Genomic DNA, 24,630 nt, shown 5'->3' on the forward strand with positions numbered 1-24,630 from the left:
GTGCCTTACAATATACTTATTGCGGGCAAAATCTAAAAAGTGGATCAAATATACCATCCTACCAGGCCTTTGGAATATGCACCACATCACTGTCAAACACAGTGAATATGGAAGTGACAGAGTAGCAGTTTCTAACCATCCAGTTCAGAGGCTTCCCTCTTCACAGAATGTCTTTGAAAATTCATACCAGGTTTTCTCACTTGCAAAGTAGTTTTTTTTTTTTAATCTAAGACACTTTTTTAATAGGATGTTGCATACTTTTCCTGGCACCAGAAATATGCATGCTTAAACAGTGACATCAAAACAAGAGACTGACAATATTAGCTAAAACAGAAACACAAACAAGTTGAAGGATTTGAATTGTAATAGGATATGCAATGGGTGAATTTAACTCAGATGACCATTATATCTACTACTGTGGGCAAGAATCCCTTAGAAGAAATGGAGTAGCCATCATAGTCAACAAGAGTCTGAAATGCAGCTCAGTTCAGTTCAGTTCAGTTACTCAGTCTCCGACTCTTTGTGACCGCATGAATCACAGCACACCAGGCCTCCCTGTCCATCACCATCCCCCGGAGTTCACTCGGACTCACGTCCATGTAGTCAGTGATGCCATCCAGCCATCTCATCCTCTGCTGTCCCCTTCTCCTCCTGCCCCCAATCCCTCCCAGCATCAGAGTCTTTTTCAATGAGTCAACTCTTCGCATGAGGTGGCCAAAGTACTGGAGTTTCAGCTTCAGTATCATTCCTTCCAAAGAAATCCCAGGGCTGATTTCCTTCAGAATGGACTGTTTGGATCTCCTTGCAGTCCAAGGGACTCTCAAGAGTCTTCTCCAACACCACAGTTCAAAAGCATCCATTCTTCGGCGCTCAGCCTTCTTCACAGTCCAACTCTCACATCCATACATGACCACAGGAAAAACCATAGCCTTGACTAGATGGACCTTAGTCGGCAAAGTAATGTCTCTGCTTTTGAATATATTATCTAGGTTGGTCATAACTTTCCTTCCAAGGAGTAAGTGACTTTTAATTTCATGGCTGCAGTCACCATCTGCAGTGATTTTGGAGCCCCCAAAAATAAAGTCTGACATTGTTTCCACTGTTTCCCCATCTATTTCCCATGAAGTGATGGGACCGGATACCATGATCTTCGTTTTCTGAATGTTGAGCTTTAAGCCAACTTTTTCACTCTCCTCTTTCACTTTCATCACGAGGCTTTTTAGAGTAGCCATCATGGTCAACAAAAGAGTCCGAAATGCAGTACTTGGATGCAATCTCAAAAATGACAGAATGAACTCTGTTCATCTCCAAGGCAAACCATTCAATATCAGAGTTATCCAAGTCTATGCCCCAACCAGTAACGCTGAAGAAGCTGAAGTTGAATGGTTCTATGAAGATCTACAAGACCTTTTAGAACTAACACCTAAAAAAGATGTCCTTTTCATTATAGGGGACTGGAATGCAAAAGTAGGAAGTCAAGAAACACCTGGAGTAACAGGCAAATTTGGCCTTGGAATATGGAATGAAGCAGGGCAAAGACTAATAGAGTTTTGCCAAGAAAATTCACTGGTCATAGCAAACACCCTCTTCCAACGACACAAGAGAAGACTCTACACATGGACATCACCAGATGGTCAACACTGAAATCAGACTGATTATATTCTTTGCAGCCAAAGATGGAGAAGCTCTATACAGTCAACAAAAACAAGACCAGGAGCTGACTGTGGGTCAGATCAGGAACTCCTTATTACCAAAATCAGACTTAAATTTAAGAAAGCAGGGAAAAACGCTAGACCATTCAGGTATGACCTAAATCAAATCCCTTATGATTATACTGGAAGTGAGAAATAGATTTAAGGGACTAGATCTGATAGATAGAGTGCCTGATGAACTATGGACTGAGGTTCGTGACATCGTACAGGAGACAGGGATCAAGACCATCCCCATGGAAAAGAAATGCAAAAAAGCAAAATGGCTGTCTGAGGAGGCCTTACAAATAGCTGTGAAAAGAAGAGAGGCAAAAAGCAAAGGAAAAAAGGAAAGACATAAGCATCTGAATGCAGAATTCCAAAGAATAGCAAGAAGAGACAGGAAAGCCTTCTTCAGCGATCAATGCAAAGAAATAGAGGAAAACAACAGAATGGGAAAGACTAGAGATCTCTTCAAGAAAATTAGAGATACCAAGGGAACATTTCATGAAAAGATGGGCTTGATAAAGGACAGAAATGGAATGGACCTAACAGAAGCAGAAGATATTAAGAAGAGGCGGCAAGAATACACAGAAGAACTGTGCAAAAAAGATCTTCATGACCAAGTTAATCACGATGGTGTGATCGCTCACTTAGAGCCAGACATCCTGGAATGTGAAGTCAAGTGGGCCTTAGAAAGCATCACTACGAACAAAGCTATTGGAGGTGATGGCATTCCAGTTGAGCTATTTCAAATTGTGAAAGATGATGCTGTGAAAGTGCTGCACTCAATATGCCAGCAATTTTGGAAAACTCAGCAGTGGCCACAGGGTTGGAAAAGGTCAGTTTTCATTCCAATCCCAAAGAAAGGCAATGCCAAAGAATGCTCAAACTACTGCACAATTGCACTCATCTCACATGCTAGTAAAATAATGCTCAAAATTCTCCAAGCCAGGCTTCAGCAATATGTGAACTGTGAAATTCCTGATGTTCAAGCTGGTTTTAGAAAAGGCAAAGGAACCAGAGATCAAATTGCCAACATCCGCTGGATCATGGAAAAAGCAAGAGAGTTCCATAAAAACATCTATTTCTGCTTTATTGATTATGCCAAAGCCTTTGACTGTGTGGATCACAATAAACTGTGGAAAATTCTGAAAGAGATGGGAATACCAGACCACCTGACCTGCCTCTTGAGAAATCTGTATGCAGGTCAGGAACCAACAGCTAGAACTGGACATGGAACAACAGACTGGTTCCAAATAGGAAAAGGAGTACGTCAAGGCTGTATATTGTCACCCTGCTTATTTAACTTATATGCAGTGTACATCATGAGAAACGCTGGACTGGAAGAAACACAAGCTGGAATCAAGATTGCCGGGAGAAATATCAATAACCTGGGATTCTCCTACTATATGCCAAATACCATTTTAAGTACTTAAAATGCAAATTAACAGTTAGTTCTCACAGCAGCTCTATGAAGAAGATGCTTTTACTGTCTTTGTTTCACAGATGAAAAACTGCATGCTCTGGAATTTTATAATTACAGGCATTCCCTGTTGATACTGCAGTTCAATTCCAGCCACCATGATAAAGCAAGTATCAAAATAAAGCAAGTTACATAACCAGTGCACACAAAAGTTAAGCTTACACCATACTATATTCTATTAAGTGTGCAATAGTAGCATTATGTCTAAAAAATGTACACACCTTAATTTAAAAATACTTTATTGCTAAAAAATCCTAAATCATCATCTGAGCCTTTAGTGAGTTGTAACATTTTCTCTGGTGGAGGGTTTGAAATATTGCGAGAATTATGAATATGTGACATGGAATCACACAGTGAGCAAATGCTGTTGGAAAAAAGGTGCTCCATGTGGGGTTTCCCCAAAACCTTCAATTTGTAAAATACACAATATTTGGGAATCTCTATAAAGTAAAGCTCAAATAAAATGAAGTATGCCTGAAGTAAGAATCAGAGGCGGGATCTGAACTCATATACTCAGGATCCATAGCCTATGCTTTTAACTAGAAAGGAACAGGCAGGGACAAGTCAGTTCCCCTAGGAAATCATGTAGCCAAAAGGAATCACATGACATATTAAACCTACCTCAACACCGTGACTGACCTCATGTCACCATGGCATAAACCACTCTGCTCTCAAGCTTCATTGCCTAATCTCACAGTGTCAGGCTGTGTTAGTTTTCTACAGCTGCGGTAATAAGCCATCAGAAACTTAGTGGCTTATAATAACCCAAATTTATTATCATGGTTCTGGTGGTTAGAAATCTCCCTGGGCTAAACTCAAGGTGTCAGTGGGAGGCCAAGGGAAGAATCTGTTTCCTTGCTTTTTCTAGTTCCTAAAACTCTCCCGAATTCTTGACTTGTGGCCACATTCCTACATCCTCATACCACCAACATTAGGCTGAATCTTTTTTGTGCTGCTATTTCATTCATCAGACCCCTGGTGAGTACAGTGGACACCTGTAGATTATTAGGGATAATCATAAGGTCATCTGAAGAACAGCCTTACTTCTCTCCTGCCTTGTAACAAAACACTCCTAGGGTGAAGGGATGATGATGTGGGGAGCCATCATTTTGCCCTTATTCTGCCCTCCACCAGGACATACAAAGATGTGTTCATGAAATTTAGATTGAACGCAGAATATAATCATACAGTTGTTCTAGGAACTGTTTCTAATAAACAGGTGAAACAATTTTGTAAATTCATCACAGTTCAGTTCAGTTCAGTCACTCAGTCGTGTCTGATTATTTGTGACCCCATGGACTGCAGCATGCCAGACTTCACTGTCTATCACCATCTCTGAAAGCATACTCAAACTCATGGCCATCAAGTCAGTGATGCCATGCAACCATCTCATCCTCTGTTGTCCCCTTCTCCTCCACCCTCAATCTTTCCCAGCATCAGGGTCTTTTCCAATGAGTCAATTCTTCACATCAGGTAGCCAAAGTATTGGAGATTCAGCTCCAGCATCAGTGCTTCCAATGAACATTCAGGACTGATTTCCTTTAGGATGGACTGGTTGGATCTCTTTGCAGTTCAAGGGACTCTCAAGAGTCTTCTCCAATACTACAGTTCAAAAGCATCAATTCTTCAGCACTCAGCTTTCATTATGGTCCATCGCTCATATCCATACATGACTACTGGAAAAACCATAGCTTTGACTAGATGGATGTTTGTCAGCAAAGTAATGTCTCTGCTTTTTAATGCACTGTCTAGGATGATCATACCTTTTCTCCCAAGGAGCAAGTGTCTTTTAATTTCATGGCTGCAGTCACCATCTGTAGTAATTTGGGAGCCCAAGAAAATAAAGTCTGTCACTATTTCCATTGTTTCTCCATCTGTTTGCCATCAAGTGATGGGACTGGATGCCATGATCTTAGTTTTCTGAATGTTGATTTTTTTTTCTTTTTTTTAATATAAATTTATTTATTTTAATTGGACGTTAATTACTTTACAATATTGTATTGGTTTTGCCATGCATCAGCATGAATCCACCACAAGTATACACAGGTATACACACATAAACAGGTTCCCCATCCTGAACACCCCCACCCTCCTCCCTCCCCATACCATCCCTCTGGGTCATCTGAGTGCACCAACCCCAAGCATCCAGTATCATGCATCGAACCTGGACTGGCGATTCATTTCATATATGATATTATACAGGTTTCAATACCATTCTTCCAAATCATCCCACCCTCTCCCTATCCCAATGTTGAGTTTTAAGCCAACTTTTTCACTCTCTTCTTTCACTTTCATCAAGAGGCTCGTTAGTTCCTCTTCACTTTCTGCCATAAGGGTGGTGTCATCTGCATATCTGAGGTTACTGATATTTCTCCCTGCAATCTGGCAATCTTGATTCCAGCTTGTGCTTCATCCAGTCTGGCATTTTGCATGATATACTCTGCATAGAAGTTAAATAAGCAGGGTGACAACATACAGCCTTAACATACTCCTTTCCCCATTTGGAACCAGTCTGTTGTTCCATGTCCAGTTCTAACTGTTGCTTCTTGACCTGTATACAGATTTCTCAAGTGGCAGGTCAGGTGGTCTCGTATTCCCCTCTCTTTAAGAATTTTCCACAGTTTTTTGTGATTCACACTGTCAAAGGCTTTGGCATAGTCAATAAACCAGAAGTACATGCTTTCCCAGAACTCTCTTGCTTTTTCTATGATCCAACAGATGTTGGCAATTTGATCTCTGGTTCCTCTGTCTTTTCTAAATCCAGCTTGAACATCTGAACGTTCTCAGTTCACATACTGTTGAAGCCTTATTTGGAGAATTTTAAGCATTACTTTGCTGGCATATGAGATGAGTGCAATTGTGCAGTAAGTTCAACATTCTTTGGCATTGCCTTTCTTTGGGACTGGAACGAAAACTGACATTTTCCAATCTTGTAGCCACTGCTGAGTTTTCCAAATTTGCTGGTATATTGAGTGCAGCACTTTCACAGCATCATCTTTTAGGACTTGAAATAGCTCAACAGGAATTCCATCACCTCCACTAATTTTGTTTGTAGCGATGCTTCTTAAGGCCCACTGCACTTCACATTCCAGGATGTCTGGGTCTAGATGAGCGTCTAAGAGTCCCCAGTGGAGGCGTGGGTCAATAGTGCCCTGCTGCAGGGTCAGGGGCACTGAATGCAACGGTGAGGGCATAAGTCCTTTTGAAGGAGGACTTACTACTTATTACTGTCATTACCCCTACCATAGTTTGGCCTCAGGGCAAACAACAGGGAGGGAACACAGCCCCACCCATCAACAGAAAATTGGATCCAAGATTTACTGAGCATGGCCCTGCCCATCAGAGGGAGACCCAGATTCCCCCCAAGTCAGTCTCTCCCATCAGGAAGCTTCCATAACCCTCTTACAGAATGAAAACCACAATCATAGATTATTAAACAAACTGATCACCATGAAGCACAGCCTTGTCTAAATCACTGAAACTATGAGCCATGCCATGTAGGGCCACCCAAGACTAAGGGGTCATGGTGGAGTCTTCTGACAAAACGTGGTACACTGGAGAAGGGAATGGTAAACCACTTCAGTATTCTTGCCTTGAGAACCTCATACTGCTGCTGCTAAGTCACTTCAGTTGTGTTCTGACCCCATAGACGGCAGCCCACCAGGCTTCTCTGTCCCTGGGATTCTCCATTCAAGAATACTGGAGTGGGTTGCCATTTCCTTCTGCATTGCATGCATGCATGCATGCATGCTAGGTCACTTCAGTCGTGTTTGACTCTGTGCGACCCCATGGACAGCCTTATACAAATAAAATATGAATGAGAAATCCCAACACAATCATTTTTGTTCAAGATACAGTTATTTTTTAAAGGGTGCAAATGACAAAGACAATCAGAAAAAATAAAAAACTTAAAGCTTCCACATATATATTAAAACCAACATTTATATTAGTAATAGTAACAAAACATAATTCTATTGTTATTATTATTGAAATTTATCATTTACTACCTTTATAATATCCTTTTAGTGAAAGAAGTGTTTATATTCAGCTCTATTTTATGTACACAGAAACTGAAGCTCTTCACTAAAATCACACAGAATATAGAGTCACAAAAGGACTAAAGATTTAAAGTGTCAACTTTAAAATCTGTTTCATTTTTGAAAGGGATGTGAATACCAGCCAAGCCAATATTCCCATTCTCACTGAGTATGCATCCTAAGTAGCTTTAGTCATGTACAATTCTTTGCGACCCCATACACTGTAGCCTGCTAGGCTCCTCTGTCCTTGGGATTCTGTAGACAAGAATACTGGAGTGGGTTGCCGTGCCCTCCACCAGGGGATCTTCCCAACCCATGGATCATACCCACATCTCTTACATCTCCTGCATTGGCAGGTGGGTTCCTTAAGATCCACCACTTCCACAGGCAGCATGATTTAGAATGACTCAGAAAAAATGTTACTATACATTGAGAGTACTCACAAGGGAGCTCTATCAGCACAGAGTCCAAAAGTCCTTCGGTTTCTAAGATTCCCGTGTCTAAGGATGCCCAGGTGACCATCACATCTTCAGATTAACTCCTAAAAAAAAAAATCAGAGAATGGCGTAATCACTTAAATATTGAGATGCGTGATAAAAAGAAAAATGAAAAAATATCCAATTATATCTCTGAAAGACTGGATAGCATGTAGCTTTCCATTGTCTAGGGTGAAATTACTATTTGACTTTTCTAAATCTCCAAGGCTTTATTTCAAACCCTTTTTTAGACAGGGACAATTTTTCTCGTTAAATTACTTCACATCACCACTAGCTCATTATAACTACCATGCCTGCCTTTATATGTGCCTGCCGTTACATTTTCCTGCAAAAACATCAAAGAGATTCACCTCAGTCCAGTGTATTTGGGACTTCAAAACTAACAATAGCTTGTCTTTAACTTTTTGAGACTTTTCCTTCCACTTTTGGTAGGATTAATGAAAAAGTGTGTGTGTATGTGTATGTTTATAAAGCAATAACTTGAAAATTTTACATAAATGCATTGACACTATTTCCATTAAATTTATTCTTTTAAAAACTGAAGGAGAATTTCAGTAAGGTTTCTGAGCTCTAACAATAAATCAGAAAATTTTGTAAAAGATCATCATAATTTTACCATCATGTATGTTCTTTGATTATATAGTCCTTAAGACAAGTTTTTGACTTCTCCATCCAATCCCATTAATTGTAAAAAATAAAAGAGGATGTAGTAATATTTAACTACTGCATGATTACTAAATTAAGTCAGTTAATATTTGTAAAATGCTAGCACTCATCTCACACACTAGTAAAATGATGCTTAAAATTCTCCAAGCCAGGCTTCAGCAATACATGAACCGTGAACTTCCTGATGTTCAAGCTGGTTTTAGAAAAGGCAGAGGAACCAAAGATCAAATTGCCAAAATCTGCTGGATCATTGAAAAAGCAAGAGAGTTCCAGAAAAACATCTATTTCTGCTTGATTGACTATGCCAAAGCCTTTGACTGTGTGGATCACAATAAACTGTGGAAAATGCTGAGAGAGATGGGAATACCAGACCACCTGACCTGCCTTTTGAGAAACCTGTACGCGGGTCAGGAAGCAACAGTTAGAACTGGACATGGAACAACAGACTGGTTCCAAATAGGAAAAGGAGTATGTCAAGGCTGTATATTGTCACCCTGCTGATTTAACTTCTATGCAGACTACATCATGAGAAATGCTGGGCTGGAGGAAGCACAAGCTGGAATCAAGATTGCCGGGAGAAATATCAATAACTTCAGATATGCAGATGATACCACCCTTATGGCAGAAACTGAAGAGGAACTAAAGAGCCTCTTGGTGAAAGTGAAAGAGAAGAGTGAAAAAGTTGGCTTAAAGCTTCAGAAAACTAAGATCATCCGGTCCCACCACTTCATGGCAAATAGATGGGGAAACAGTGAAAAGAGTGGCTGACTTTATTTTTCTGGGCTCCAAAATCATGCAAATGGTGACTGCAGCCAGGAAATTAAAAGACGCTTACTCCTTGGAAGGAAAGTTATGACCAACCTAGACAGCATATTAAAAAGCAGAGACATCACTATGTCAACAAAGGTCCATTTAGTCAAGGTTATGGTTTTTCCAGTGGTCATGTATGGATGTGAGAGTTGGACTATAAAGAAAGCTGAGCACCAAAAAATTGATGCTTTTGAACTGTGGTGTTGGAGAAGACTCTTGAGAGTCCCTTGGACTGCAGGGAGGTCCAACCAGTCCATCCTAAAGGAGATTAGTCCTGGGTGTTGATTGGAAGGTCTGATGTTGAAGCTGAAACTCCAATACTTTGGTCAACTGATGCAAAGAGTTGACTCCTTCGAAAATATCCTGATGCTGGGAAAGATTGAGGGCAGGAGGAGAAGGGGACGACAGAGGATAAGATTGTTGGATAGCATCACCGACTCATTGCACATGGGTTTGGGTGGACTCCAGGAGTTGGCAATGGACAGGGAGGCCTGGCGTGCTGTGTTTCATGAGTCACAAAGAGGCAGACACAACTGAGCGACTGAACTGAACTGAAGAGAGCATAGTATTTGCAACTAAATAAGAAAAGAAGAATGTACTATGAACAATTATTATTATTATTATTATTATTAATAGTTGTCAGTTAAGATGGTAGAAAATATTAGTTTATAGATGAATAAATATTAGTTCCTTGTTTATTCCTGACTTGAAAACTATGAGATTTATTCACATACATGTCTTATTTGTCATATTATTAACAAACATAATTAAGGAACTTTCAGATATTATCCAGAAAAATCAGATTGTTTAATAGAGCATGGTGTAATGCAAAGATTATTGAATATTTCACAAAAGTAAAGACTAAGAGGAGAGAACAGAGATAATACAATGTCATTGAGATAGCACTTGCAATGTTACCTGGTTTGACCAGAGAACTTCGACATTGTAGTCTAAAATGGAAGGAATTTCAGGCTGGCAGTCAATCTGCTTACTGTGGAAGTTCCAGGACTATAATAAGCAGATTAGGCACATGTAACTGTCTCATTTAGTAACTATCCCATGAAAATTTGTCAATTCTACACATGAAGAACTTCCTCATAGTGACAATTAAGTTCATTTGAACTTAGAATCAATATTAAAATATATTTTACAAAATTACTGGTGGTGTTATACCACAATAAGCAAAATTTATATAATAAAGTTAACACATTTAGGAACATAACATCTTATTACAATTAACTTAATTTTTTGCTTCAGTGAATACCACTGAAAATCCATCATTTTGGATTTAATTTCATGTGTAGACATGATGATATATTGGTATAATTTGATATAATTCATTTTTGTCCACAAATTACATTATTTATCCCCTGCCCCAATAATGTTACTAATATTTTAGAATAATGATAAGGAAGATTTTTTCTTTCCTTTGTATCTTAACTATAAAATTCTCTTAATGGTTTGAGTTTAGAAATTTCCTGATTTTACTCTAGAATATCAGCATAATCTTAATTTACAGGATTTTGTTGTAAAAAATGGGGCAACAAAAGTTTTCTCATTTGCTTTAATGTATAATTTTATTATTTTTTTTAAAACAGAAACAGGCCACAGGCCTTAAAAGGTAAGTGCTTGTGAGCTGATATGTGTTTTAAAAAAAGCACTAATTTGACGATCATATGATCATATCCATTAAATAAACAATTTTTTTAAGAGGGTAGTTAAAGTGAAATAAAATGCTTTCTATTTGTTTTGGCATGCTTTTTGACCTTCTGAGTAACCTTCACCTTGTGTAAAAGTTAGTATATGTGACCTTCTGAAACATGCATGTCTAAATCACAGAGAAGTTGGACAAAGGTTTTTACTTACTAACAAAAAACTATATTATTGGTCCCTTACTGTAAAACCCATGTGCCCCAACTAAGACCCAGCGCAGCCAGTTCAGTTCAGTTCAGTTGCTCAGAACTGAGCAACTTAGTCGGGGCATGTGAGATCTAGTTCCCCAACCAGGGATTGAACCTGGGTACTCCTGCATTGGGAGCACAGTTCTCTGACTTATCATACTGAAAATCAACACAAATAAGAAATGGTGGTCGAGTGGCTAAGACTCCACTCCCAATGCAGGAGTGCCCAGGTTCAATCACTGATCAGGGAACTAGATCTCATGTGCCCCAAGAAAGACCCAGTGCAGACAAATAATATTAAAAAATAAATAAATAATAGGAATTTCTAAGTCCCTGGAAAGTTGTGTTAATGTCTAATCTCTTTTGCAATTATCAGGTAGAAAAATAAAATTTTTAATTTTGTAATTTCAGAGGCCATTATTTAGGTGATTAAGTGGCCATACTTTTTAGAAAAAAACAGCAGCTATTTCAGTATTTTAATATTCCATGGTGTCATGAAGTTCTATGTCCAGAGTATGGTCATCTAATAATTAATTAACTTAAATTTGAATCTTTTTTTGCAACTAAAATGCATTATTCAGGGTTCATGATCTTTTCTAACTTATTAGCAAATCTTAATTAATACAAATAAAATATATTTTTATAAAAGTTCTTTTTAAAGAGGCTAAGAACTTGTGATGTAGAGGAAGAAAATATATTATTCATATTTACACATGGTTGGTTATTCCCTCTTGAGTGATAAAAGTTAAAAAATTATATTAACTAAAATAGATAATTTTATTGATATATTTGACAGAATGGTCAAGAGAATCTATTTTAGAAAACAGCAGATAAACCTACTTTCCCAGGAGAGTGTTTTCTCCTTTAACTTAGCAGCGTCACCCAATTATATTTGTAAATATCCAGTGTTCATTAGGGCTTAAGAAAAAGTTCCTTGAATGAATTATTCATAAATACCTCAATCATAATTCCATACTTTATGCTAGTAGTTAGCATTAGTAATAAAGCAAAAAATAACTGAGAACCCACCTATTATTTTCTTTTAAATCTCTTTCTCCTTTCCTTTCCTCACAAGTGCAGAAAATGGAAGCAAATAGCAAATACTACAAAAGGAGAACTTAAAGTGAGAGATAATGATTGAGGCAAAAATGTAAAATCACATCAGCTGATAAGTGGCTGACTGACCCAATCAAGGCTGAAGAATGCGAGGGCATTAGGACAAAGCTAAAGAATAACAGTCCTTCTGCTGTTAAGTGACAGGCATGAGACTCCACGTCATACTCTTAGATACTCAAAAACAAATCCACTATTTTAAGTTTACACAACCACCAAAGGTGATCTCTGAAAGTCACAGCAGGCAGATTCTCCAAAGCCTTGTAACATACAACCACAGAAACACTATTTACAGCTACTATCTGTAGTCATTTTCATGGCCAACTTCAAAAAATTCTATCATGCTCCTTAACAAGTAGTATAACCTAAAATCGATAAACAAGCACAACAAAATTACATAAGTAGAATTCAAGGAAATGACTTAAATCATCTTAGAATAAACAAAAAGTGAGAAAATAAAAAAACTGAAATTTGTGATTGCAGAACTTCAGTAAAAATATTAAAGGCACAATTCTTGTTCACATATCTTTATTATGGAGATGTAAATCACCTGCCCTCCTAATTGAGAAGTCAAAGATGAGAGAAAAATCTGTATTAAAAACAAATATAATTTCTTCAAGTACTATACTGAAAACTAACCATGACTAAGGTTGAAGCCAAAACACATTGCAAAACCATATCTTAATGAGCTTGTCTTATTGGTGTCACCGTACTTAGTTTACCACATTTTTATAATGCAAGTTGAGGTGGCTATGAGGTGGACTAGCATGGGGATATGTGAAGAAAGCAAAACATATAGCAGTTCCTATTAGCCTCTGTCTTCCCTAGAGCCAAATTTACATTTATATTTTATTCTCTGAAACAAAGTGTACACTAGAGCCTTTAGCAACATTATTTTTACGTATGATTAGGATGGACAAATATGTATGGTGCCTTAAACAATGTGCTTCAAAGACCTCCAACTAGATGGAGTATGACTGACCACAAGGGCACAAGCTGCTGAGATATGAACATCCATTACTGGATTTACATAGAATCCGCACTTCCCATAGGTTTCTCCCAGCCTGCACCTGACCACACCTGACATGAAAGCAGATGGTCCTAGGGATATACGCCTCTAATAGCTAGCTTTGGCTGGGAGCGGGGAATGGTGGGCTCCCACATAGCACTGCCTTGTATACATTGGTTGTTCAATAGTTATTTTGGGGGAAATTAAACCATCGTTGGTATTGAGATGTCAAAGCCCAGATTGCTGCATAAACATAGAAAAAAATTAAACTCAGTGTGAAACTCAGTTTTAATGATTTTTCGGCTTCCTAATGCAATTCCAACAAATGCCTTAGAAAACTACAGAGAGATAGAGCTTTGTCCCAGGTAAATATAACCTCTGATAGAGGTGTCTAAAAACTAATTGGGCTGCTACAATCCTCTTGATTACTCTAGCATTCCCATTTTATAGAACAGGGAACACTAGGCTTGGAGAAGCCAAGTTTTCAGGATTACACAACGTTAGGGGCAGGAGCCAAGATTCCAACCTCAATTTTGCTCACGCTTTCCAAACTACCATACAGTTAGATGATATATCTTTCATTAAAATACTTTGTATGCTTGCATTAAAGAGTGGAAGGACGATGTGATGTGTAAAACCACTACCAATGCTGAATTATGATGAATTTTTTGAGGAAATCCACTTGAGGATGTCGTATCTCTTTTATTTTCTATATGCCACCTTTCTTTCTTGTACAGTGTAGAACAAGTGAATCTACAGATCCCATTTAAAGTTCTTGATTTCCAGTACAGTTATTGCAGTGCTTAGGTAAGACCATGTTGTTTTTAAATACGGCAATGGAAATTAACATCATTAAGAAAGAATCTGTCCGAATAATCAAAAGATGATGCTACACAAACCTAAATACTAAATATTAGACCATAATATATTTTTAAGTAAAATATTATTAAGCAGGTGACAGAATCAGAAGCATAAATCCAGTTATTTTTAATCCAAAACTTGTACTGAATTGACTGACCGACAAGGTATGTCTGTTATTCAACACCTACAGAACTTTCAACAGTGCCACAGTCACTTACTCAAATATTAATGTGGTTGAAGTCAGATCACCGCACTCTTTGGAATCAAAATAGTGAAATGCCTTTAAACCAAGCTCTATTTACAAATTTGAAGCTATCAAATTCTACAATGCCTCCGTCTCTCATACTCTCAAGCCCTTAATAAACTGTTTCCTCTAATCTCGAATCCTCTTTCTCAGTCTCTTGCTCACACAACTACAGTGCTAATGTATTTTTTCTTTTTGGTTCATACTCTCCACTCTACCACACTCCTCTTAATGTCCTTCCTAATATTTTTCACTGAATCCTCTATAGCTCCCTTTTTTTTTTCAAATAAATTACCTAATTCCTAACCTAGACATTGTACTCTATGATCTTTTCTCCTTGAAGACCTGACTTAGATTGAGCCCTCTTGAATACCTGCTAATTCCATATCTTTAGGCATAGAACAGAGGCTCAGCACAAACCAAGTTCTACTCTACATCTTACTGTTACTTTTCAGTTTACACAAGGAAATTTTTCTTAAGTTCATTTCACCAAAGTATACCATCCAGAAAACTAGGACCTAATATCCTTCAGACCGTATCTTCAAAATTCATTTCTCTGCACTCCAAAGTCACACCATAATCAATATTCATAATCAATAACCATGCACTACAATCAGTAACCTAGCCAGAGAAACTGTGACCTCCACATCTACTCTCCTTTCAGTTACTCACTTACAGCTTGAAGTTAATGGGCACTCTTAATGCTTGTCTTAAACATCGACATTCCAATTCCCCATCATTTTCCTGTCCTTCAGACAAAACTAAAAACATTATTTCTGTCAATTCTGTCCTGGGATTTCCTTGAAAGTTTCCCCTGTTTTCAGGCTTACATCTTCTCCCAAATTACTGACCCTATTCTTCATTTTTTAATATTTATTTGTATGTATTTATTTGGCTCTGTGCGGGGTCTTAGTTGTGGCACGCAGAATCTTTGATCTTTACTTGCAGAATGTGAACTCTTAGTTGTGGCACATGGAATCTAGTTCCCCAACCAGGGATCAAACCCCACCTCCCTGCATTAGGAGCTCAGAGTCTTAGCTACTGGACCACCAAATTAGCCCTTTTCTAACCTTCTTTTCTTTTGTAATCTGCTTCAATGTTGGTCTTCATTTAAATTCCAGTTCTGCTACTCATTGGTAAAATATCTTGGGAATATTGCTTAACAGGATTCTGTTTGTCTTTTAAAAATGAGCATAAAATTTAATACTTCATAGGAAAGGAGGGGACGAATGTGGCAATGTCTATAATGCACTAAGCACAATTTCTAGCACATCAAGTACTCAATAAATATTAACATCACCTTTAATCATCAATGTTCTCAAGTCACTCACATCTTTGTCTTCTGGCAACAAGAAGCCTGGAACTTCCAAACTCAAAATGGGCACTGCAATTACAGTACTAAGTAGAGTTCTAAAAAACATGAATTAACCTCACAAGTTGATGCCAATATACATTCATAGATTTCACTTGTTAGCAGGACTCTCAATGGCTTTCCCGTAAACTTTTTTCATATCTCTTGGCACATTCCTCTCCTTTCCAATGTGGTTCTAAACTCTTCCTTTCTCCTCAAGTTTCCCAACCACCCGGTCATCTGTCAATCTGTGGTTGACTAGGTTTCTTATTTGCAAAGAAAATGAAAACCATCAGAACAAGCATGAAATGCCATAAATGTGTTCTTATCTGTGCACACTTCTGTATCCCCTGTGAGTCCTTCATTCATTCCCTCCTGCCCTGGTAGTAGAGGTAACCCCCTTCCTGGTCACCGAATAGCCCCTCATCTAATGTATGATATGTTCTTCCTGTCCCCGAACGGTTTTGCCATCTGATTTGACCCCTTCGTTCTCCTCTCCTGTCATTTCTTCCCTTGCACTATATATTCTAACCACACTGAATTCCGTTTTCAGCTCAACCCATGTTATTCCGTATCTTCCTGTCTTTACTGCCCTAGCAGTTGCCAGTGCCTATCAAGGAATCATTTTCTCACTTTTCTATTAGCAAAGTTCCTATTTATTCTTCAAGACCCAATTTTATAATTCCTCCTTTGTGAGAGGAGGGAAGAAAGATAAGAGAGAGGACACTGAAAAGTACTGACAGGAGAGGAACTCCCAGGAAAGGTGGTAACAGGGAAGCCTCACAGTAGCTCACAATAGAGTTGACAGATGATAATGAGTTTTAATTATGATATTGGATTTCTTGTTTTCTTCTATCTTTAACACATATTTCCACTTATTTCATGAAAAACATTTCAGTGGCTCTCTGACAGCTAACAAATAGCCTTTCAACTTTACAGATAATTACAAAAATATCCTCAACTGTCAGGAAATCACCAGATTTCCAACAGTTTATGAATAGACTTGGAAAGGAAAGGGCAGAAGGAAAAATCAAACTAAACACACATTTGTTGGTGAGAAACTTTTAAAAAAACAACAGAAATCATTGACTTTGATTTTTCTGCAATTTTCCCAAATTCCTTAAGGACCAGGTTCTTATAACATTATTATAATACAATCCTAAGGGAACGTCTGAAACTGACCGCGCAGAAGCGTGGCCCAGAGGAGCTATCCCTTGCCTAAGGTCAGGGACGGCAACCGAGAGTGCCAGGCAGCGTCGGCACAGGAGCGGCCGAGAGGAGCTACCCCACATCCGAGGTTAGGGGAGGCGGGACGAACTACCTCACTCCCGAGGTCAGGGGCGGCGGCCTAGACAAGCTACCCCTCATTCGAGGTCAGGGGCTGCGGCCGAGATGAACTACCTCACGCCCGAGGTCAGGGGAGGAGGGATGAACTACCTCACTCCTGAGGTCAGGGGTGGCGGCCTAGACAAGCTACCCCTCATCGGAGGTCAGGGGCGGCGGCGGAGAGGAGCTGGTCAGGGGAGGCAGGACGAACTACTTCACTCCCGAGGTCAGGGGCGGCGGCCAAGATGAACTACCTCACGCCCCAGGTCAGGGGAGGCGGCCAAGAGGAGTTACCCCACGTCTGAGATCAGGAGAGGCGGGACAAACTACCTCCCTCCCGAGGTCAGGGGCAGCGGCCAAGACGAGCTATCCCACGCCGGAGGTCAGGGGCAGCGGCCAAGAGGAACTACCTCACGCCCGAGGTCAGGGGAGGCGGCTGAGAGGAGTTACCCCACGTCTGAGATCAGGGGAGGCGGGACGAACTACCTCACTCCCGAGGTCAGGGGCGGCGGCCAAGACGAGCTATCCCACGCCGGAGGTCAGGGGAGGCAGCCAACAGGAGCTACCCCTCGTGTGAGGTCATGCGCAGCGGCCAAGACGAACTACCTCGCCTGAGGTCAGGGGCGCTGGCCGAGAGAAGCTACCCCACTCCCGAGGTCACGGGAGGCTGCTGTGAGGAGATACCCCTCATCCAAGGTAAGGAGCAGCGGCTGCGCTTTGCTGGAGCAGCTGTGAAGAGATACCCCACGTCCAAGATAAGAGAAACCCAAGTAATACTGTAGGTGTTGCAAGAGGGCATCAGAGGGCAGACACACTGAAACCATAATCATAGAAAACTAGCCAATCTGATCACATGGACCACAGCCTTGTCTAACTCAATGAGACTAAGCCATGCTGTGTGGGGCCACCCAAGACAGGAGGGTCATGGTGGAGAGGTCTGACAGAATGTGGTCCACTGGAGAAGGGAATGGCAAACCACTACAGTATTCTTGCCTTGAGAACCCCATGAACAGTATGAAAAGGCAAAATGATAGGATACTGAAAGGGGAACTCTCCAGGTCAGTAGGAACCCAATATGCTACTGGAGATCAGTGGAGAAATAACTCCAGAAAGAATGAAGGGATGGAGCCAAAGCAAAAACATACCCACTTGTGGATGTGACTGGTGATAGAAGCAAGGTCCGATGCTATAAAGAGCAATATTGCATAGGAACCTGGAATGTCAGGTCCATGAATCAAGGCAAACTGGAAGTGGTCAAACAGGAGATGGCAAGAGTAAACGTAGACATTCTAGGAATCAGCAAACTAAAATGGACTGGAACGGGTGAATTTAACTCAGGTGACCATTATATTTACTACTCTGGGCAGGAATCCCTCAGAAGAAATGGAGTAGCCATCATGGTCAACAAAAGAGTCTGAAATATAGTACTTGGATGCAATCTCAAAAACGACAGAATGATTTCTATTCATTTCCAAGGCAAACCATTCAGTATCACAGTAATCCAAGCCTATGCCCCACCAGTAACGATGAAAAGCTGAAGTTGGGGGGGGGGGGGGAGCGGCAAAAAAAAAAGAAAAAGAAAAGCTGAAGTTGAATGGTTCTATGAAGACCTACAAGACCTTTTAGAACTAACACCCAAAAAAGATGTCCTTTTCATTACAGGGGACTGGAATGCAAAAGTAGGAAGTCAAGAAACACATGGAGTAACAGGCAAATTTGGCCTGGGAGTACGGAATGAAGCAGGGCAAAGGCTAATAGAGTTTCGCCAAGAGAACACACTAGTCACAGCAAACACTCTCTTCCAACAATACAAGAGAAGACTCTACACATGGACATCACGAGATGGTCAACACTGATTCAGATTGATTATATTCTTTGCAGCCAAAGATGGAGAAGCTTTATACAGTCAGCAAAAACAAGACTGGGAGCTGACTGTGGCTCAGATCAGGAACACCTTATTGCCAAATTCAAACTTAAATTGAAGAAAGTGGGGAAAACCACTAAACCATTCAGGTATGACCTAAATCAAATCCCTTATGATTATAGAGTGGAAGTGAGAAATAGATTTAAGGGACTAGATCTGATAGATAGAGTGTCTGATGAACTAGGGAACGAGGTTCCTGACATTGTACAGGAGACACGGATCAAGACCATCCCCATGGAAAAGAAATGCAAAAAAGCAAAATGACTGTCTAGGGAGGCCTTACAAATAGCTGTGAAAAGAAAAGAGGGGAAAGCAAAGGAAAAAAGGAAAGATATAAGCATCTGAATGCAGAGTTCCAAAGAATACCAAGGAGAGATAAGAAAGCCTTCCTCAGCGATCAATGCAAAGAAATAGAGGAAAACAACAGGATGGGAAAGACAAGTGATCTCTTCAAGAAAATTAGAGATACCAAGGGAATATTTCATGCAAAGATGGGCTCGATAAAGGACAGAAATGGCATGGACCTAATAGAAGCAGAAGATATTAAGAAGAGGTAGCAGGAATACATAGAAGAACTGTACAGAAAAGATCTTCATGACCCAGATAATCACGATGGTGTGATCACTCACGCACAGCCAGACATCCTGGAATGTGAAGTCAAGGTGGCCTCAGAAAGCATCAGTACGAACAAAGCTAGTGGAGGTGATGGAATCCCAGTGGAGCTATTTCAAATCCTGAAAGATGATGCTGTGAAAGTGCTGCACTCAATATGCCAGCAAATTTGGAAAACTCAGCAGTGGCCACAAGACTGGAAAAGGTCAGTTTTCATTCCAATCCCAAAGAAAGGCAATGCCAAAGAATGTTCAAACTACCGCACAATTGCACGCATCTCATATGCTAGTAAAGTAATGCTCAAATTTCTCCAAGCCAGGCTTCAGCAATACCTGAACCGTGAACTTCCAGATGTTCAAGCTGGTTTTAGAAAAGGCAAAGGAACCAGAGATCAAATTGCCAACATCTGCTGGATCATCAAAAAAGCAAGAGAGTTCCAGAAAAACATCTACTTCTGCTTTATTGACTATGCCAAAGCCTTTGACTGTGTGGATCACAATAAATTGTGGAAAATTCTGAAAGAGATGGGAATACCAGAACACCTGACTTGCCTCTTGAGAAACCTATATGCAGGTCAGGCAGCAACAGTTAGAACTGGACATGGAACAACAGACTGGTTCCAAATAGGAAAAGGAGTACGTCAAGGCTGTATATTGTCACTCTGCTTATTTAACTTCTATGCAGAGTACATCATGAGAAATGCTGGTCTTGAAGAAGCACAAGCTGGAATCAAGATTGTCGGGAGAAACATCAATAACCTCAGATATGCAGATGACACCACCCTTATGGCAGAAAGTGAAAAGGAACTAAAAAGCCTGTTGATGAAAGTGAAAGAGGAGAGTGAAAAAGTTGGCTTAAAGCTCAACATTCAGAAAACTAAGATCATGGCATCTGGTCCCATCACTTCATTGTAAATAGTTTGGGAAACAGTGGGGCTGTTTTTTGGGCTTCAAAATCACACAGATGGTGATTGCAGCCATGAAATTAAAAGTCACTTACTCCTTGGAAGGAAAGTTATGACCAACCTAGATAGCATACTGAAAAGCAGAGACATTACTTTGCCAACAAAGGTCCATCTAGTCAAGGCTATGGTTTTTCCAGTAGTCATGGATGGATGTGAGAGTTGGACTGTGAAGAAAACTGAGCACTGAAGAATTGATGCTTTTGAACTGTGGTGTTGGAGAAGACTCTTGAGAGTCCCTTGCACTGCAAGGGTACCCAACCAGTCCATCCTAAAGGAGATCGATCAGTCCTGGGTGTTCATTGGAAGGACTGATGCTGAAGCTGAAACTCCAGTACTTTGGCCACCTCATGCGAAGAGTTGACTCATTGGAAAAGACCCTGATGCTGGGAGGGATTGGGGGCAGGAGAAGAAGGGGACGACAGAGGATGAGATGGCTGGATGGCATCACCGACTCGATGGACATGAGTTTGAGTGAACTCCGGGAGTTTGTGATGGACAGGGAGGCCTGGTGTGCTGTAATTCATGGGGTCACAAAGAGTCAGACACGACTGAACAACTGAACTGTACTGAACCTTTGAATTGCAATAAAGCCAAGACCTAAGTTGTTATTAACATCTAGTCAAGTTTCACAATTTTTTTTTATTTGTTTGCCTTTTAAAACTGTTTTTGGTTGTTTAATGTGGCCATTCAGCTTTATTAGGTGCTAAAAGATATAAATTTTCCTATTTTACTGCTATTTAGATTTTATGCCAAATGTTAGTAATATATGAAGCCAAATATTCGAACTTAACAAATACTTTCTCAATATTTCTATTTCAAAATTTCCCACATGCTTGGAGTTGCAGCAGGATAGATACTGCTTTCTAAAGGGCAGTGCAATAGTCAACTCTTGGATGTTTATTATTTTTTGTGAACAGTTGTAGGTCATTGCAGAGATAGCTCCAAAGTCACTTTGTGAAGTTGAAATACACATGTAAAATTTGGTAAAGTTTCAAAACCTGTTAGGTATACCATTGCAGTTTTCTTGAATTCACCAAAATTCCCTTTGTGCTGTGGAAAGGCTGCTGGAACACCAATGTTTTCAGACTGTTCGGTTTGATTACACTGCTGTGGTACCACTTATCTAGAGCTATTTTAAGCATCTTCTTGGGTTACACTAAGCTATATTGTAAATCTAATTACATTTGCCCACAGGAAAGTAAGTACATGTGAATCCTGCTCTATAATCTACTTAACAAAATGCACTGTATTTTTCTTCATAGCATTTATCAAAATTGTTATTACATAGTTATTTATATTTCTAAATGCCTTTCTCTTCCACTATAAATTTCAAAAGGGCATTGAGCATGTTGTATAAACAGTACTTTTTGCTCAGTGCCTAGACTGTCAGTGAATGTTTGATGAATCAATGAATGAATGAGTGATCATTTAAGAGATAACTGAATTATATACATTTATGGTTGACACTTTAAACTCATGCTGAAAATGTATACATACTTTAGGGACTCATTGGGATATATTCCAGTGTAGTGCAACAAAGTACAAATTTTCAATTCAAATGGAATGGATTTGGGACTTCCCTGGTAGTCTAGTGGTTAAGACCCCCACACTCCCACTGCATGAGGCCCAGGTTCAGTCCCTGGTCAGGGAACTAGACCTTGTGTGCCATAATGAAGACCCCACAACTAAGACCTGGCACAGTCAAAAAACAAACAAACAAAAAAAAAAAAAAAGAATAGAATAGAAAAATAAAACAAATAAAATTTTTTAAATGGAATGAATTTAATGTCAGATCTGGCATTTCATAAATTGTGTGATCAAAGACAAGTGAAATGAGCTCTCTAACCTTCTGTTTACTCATCTGTAAAATGTGAATAATTGCAGTGTATTAAATATTAAAGATAATGCATTCAAAAATATGTAGCACAGTCATGGCATGGAGCAAAGTCTTAATGTGGTGGGTATTATCACTTATTAACATTTAATATAGCTTTTGAAGTGAATTATATAAATCTAAATTATCCAAGGGCTTTTAAAAATTGACAACAGAAATCTAGTTTTAGCATATGCTAGCAGTGATAACTCATCAATAATTTACAATAATAAAATGAATTTTCCAACACTTTCATGTCTATTTTTCCAATTTTAAACAAGTTATTCTCAATTAAATTTCATCATTCTTTACTCTGTACACTCCTTACAAATCCTTCACAATCACTCAAGAATCCTTCTCTGTTGGTCTTCATAACAACAATCTGAATTCATCAGTTCAATTCTCTCACCTAGATCGAATACTCTTCCCTAAGCAACTTTCATTTCATTATTGTCCCTATATTGTCCCTGTATTTCATAACTTCAACCATTATCACAGTGGAAAAAGTAATCATTGCTGAAGTGTATTCTCCCTTCTGGACTATACTCTCTTCAAGGCTCTAATCTCTGCACAAAGAATTGGATCCAATCTAAATCTTTAATTTTTATTCATCCCTTTTGAGCATATACTGAGCATGATCTATTCTCATCTATGATAGATCTATGATTTATTCTATGTTGAAGAGCTAACATATAAGGTGATAGTATTCCGAGATAGGGTCTTTGGGAGGTGATTAGGGATGGGATTCGTATGTGCCTGCATGCTCCAGTTGTGTCCGACTCTTTGTCACCCATGGACTGTAGCCCAACAGGCTCCTCTCCCCATGGAACTTTCCAAGCAAAAATACTGGAGTGATTTGCCATTTTCTACTCCAGGGGATCTTCCCAATCCAGGGTTCAAACCTGCATCCCTTCCATCTCCTGCGTTGGCAGGCGTATTCTTTACCAACTGTGCCACCTGGGAAGCCCCAGTAATGGGATTAAGGTCCTTATAAAAGGGACTCTGGAAAACTAACTCACCCCTTCAACATGTGAGGATACAAGGAATCAGCAGTCTGAAAGAGGGGCCCTCACCTGACCATGTTGCACCCTAATCTCAGACTTTCAGCCTCCAGAACTGTAATCTTGTTACAGCCACCCAAAGGATCTTCAGCAATCTACATGGTAGACACTCATCTACATGGTAGACATTAATGTACATGGTAGACACTGTGCTGGGTTAGACTGTTACAAAACAGAGCACAATAGAGTGTCTAGTATCAAAGAGCTCACAGACTAAATAGGGGATGCAAAACTAGAAACAAATAATTATGAAAATTGTAATAAGGTAAATACTATACTCCTGGCTTTATGAAAACACAGAAATAACAATATGTGTGGCTTTATGGTAACTAAACAGTGCAGTCATACAGGAAAACTAAGACAGCAAATTTATTTTGTAACTCTTGTAAGATCAATTCATAAAGTATGATTCCAGCACTAAAATGCATAGGAAAGGCTGTATATTAGATTGTGTTTAAGTTAAAATAAATTATGGTTACAATTTAAAAGATCTGTAAATTCAAACTTTTTTTCTTTACACCATTTAAAGTAATAATAGGAAACATCTGTTTGGTTAGATTTTATTCAGTACTTCAGGTCACCTAGAGAGACTACTGATACTCCAGAATGGTGAACTATTAGCATTAGTGCAGATCTTTCCACCAAACAAAACTCCAGACTGCCTTTATTAGTGCCATCTAGGAAAAGGCCAGAAAGGCTCTTTATAAAGAGAAGCTGACACACATTGGAAGGCACAATCGATAGTGGTTTATTAAGCCCTAAGTTGTAGAAAAGCACTGGAATTGGCTCCCTCTTCTCACAAATGGACAAAGTAAGGACCAGCAATAACCGATAATGTTCAGTGACTCTCCCCAAATCAAAAGCACCCATGCTAAAATGACTCACTGGAATAAAAATAGAGAAGTCATAAAAGGAACGTTTGGTGGGGGTGGAGACTAACTTTATCTCTGTTCTCACATCTATATAATATGAGCCCTAGAAACTATTGCCCAGCTATAGAATAAATCTGGAACTACCAAAAATATTCCTTTTTAATACAAGTTTTGCATCCCATTAGGCCAGGGACTTCATTTTTGTTCATCACATTTTCCCCATCTCAAGCCAAGTAAGTTCTAAGAAATATTTTTGAATGAATGAATAATGCATGAATGCATATTATGTAGAAGACTAGACTCAGGAGAATTTGGCAGCAAATCAACATACAATG

General features: G+C 39.4%; 1 protein-coding gene across 2 annotated transcripts in view; it reads right to left on the reverse strand.

The window, feature by feature from the left end:
- SLC16A7 (solute carrier family 16 member 7) overlaps positions 1-24,630 on the reverse strand; it is a 198,419-nt gene that overhangs the window by 131,908 nt on the left and 41,881 nt on the right. For both annotated transcript variants that reach the window (XM_068970669.1, XM_068970670.1), the window contains exon 2: positions 7,655-7,752. The gene's annotated coding sequence lies outside the window, so the exon portion shown is untranslated. The remainder of the gene's footprint in view (positions 1-7,654; positions 7,753-24,630) is intronic.

Source organism: Capricornis sumatraensis, chromosome 4, assembly GCF_032405125.1.
Source record: "Capricornis sumatraensis isolate serow.1 chromosome 4, serow.2, whole genome shotgun sequence".
NCBI classification, from domain to species: Eukaryota; Metazoa; Chordata; class Mammalia; order Artiodactyla; family Bovidae; genus Capricornis; species Capricornis sumatraensis.